Below are 1,656 nucleotides of genomic sequence, written 5' to 3' on the forward strand. Positions count from 1 at the left end.
GAGCATGAAATTATAAATTCAACCTTGATTTGATCTTCTGATACTCGGATAAATTGTAAAGCAAAAGAAAATTACTTAATAATTGAACTTACAGTAAATGGAATATAAATTTGGATAACTGAACGCAGATAAATTGACATTTTTTAAACATGCTTACCTTATTTAAATACCTATACATATGAGTAAATTACATAAATAGTCCCTATAGTATAATGAGAATTAAAAGGTCAGTCCAACTTTTGATTTCCTTACATGGTTTTAATTTGTTGTGTATTTAGTCCCTCTGACTGTCCAACCTGCTTGTTCTTAAACACTTTTACGTATAAACTAATCAATATTCTGTTCATTATTTCAATTTTTTAACTACTTGACTATTAATCTTTTTTTTTAAATTATCATTTTTCCTTTGAACCAAAACTGAAGAAAAAGATAAAAATGGTTCGAGTGACCAAAATTATAACTTTCTCTTAATTTTGACCATAAGAATATGGGTTGTTCTTGGTGCTACATGGCATTAATTTGATTGTTTTTGAAGATGTCGATATCCAAAAATTGAACAATAAAACAAGTTCTTGTCATTTCTAATTATTAAATTTATACACTGATAATTTTTTATCTATAATGTTTTTTTATATGCAAATGGAAGTAAGTGAAAATTCACAGCTAGTATGGGTCAAGCACACACCATTTATAGATTCTAGCACATCTATTCTAATCAAATATGTTCTTATATCACATGATAGAGAATGAGTAAAAAACAAATTATTTTTTTAAACCAATAAACTGTTCAGGCTTGAACCATTTACCATCTTCAACTATTCAGCTTTTGAAGATGTCTGCAAGGATAACTGCAAGGATAACACTTAGGAACCAACTATAAATTATTGTAATACAAGTTTATCGACTAATGAGGGGAAGCCTACTAAGCTTCAATGACTCAGATTTATATGAAGTTTTGGATTTTTTTGGTAGAGTTTTGGAGGTAATTTTGTTCTACACATAGGGCTTGATTAAGATGGAATTCCATTTCTTTTCACTAAATGGAAGCCTGTTGAGTGTTATAGTCAAATTCTTTAAGGTATCGTCCATTCTATTTACAATTTCATTAATTGGAAATTGGAAGTTAAGTATGTACTTAAGCTGTGGGTGGTAGGAATTTTATTATCTGGCAGTTTATTAATTAAATTAATCATTGATGTAATCAACATCCATCGTTTATACATTGAAACAACTTGAAATTGGTTTGTTTAATTTGTTGGATGTAGTCTTCAAATGAATATAATTATGCCAAGAGTAGAAATGTGAATGTAGCAGGGTATGAGCTAAGCATTAGATATAATAATAAGGTTACATTCTTGCCCCAAATGTAAGACTCCGTAGTCTTGACAGACCTCCCTAACTAGAACATGTGATACTATTGATTACCTACATGGCAACACTGTTTTTTTCTTTTTTAATTTTCTTGACTTAAGTTCAGATATGTGACAAAAAGAACAATGAGTATATTATAACTTCTTGCTAAAAGAGAAGATACATCTAAGAGTTTACATGACTGCACATAATACTTTAGAAGCTAAAGATGAGAGATTGTGGGTGTTCTTTGCAATATTTTGGTCAGATGATTACAGAAATGAGGAAGCAGAAAATATGCAAAAA

This window comes from Lactuca sativa, chromosome 5 (genome assembly GCF_002870075.4).
Source record: "Lactuca sativa cultivar Salinas chromosome 5, Lsat_Salinas_v11, whole genome shotgun sequence".
Taxonomy (NCBI): domain Eukaryota; kingdom Viridiplantae; phylum Streptophyta; class Magnoliopsida; order Asterales; family Asteraceae; genus Lactuca; species Lactuca sativa.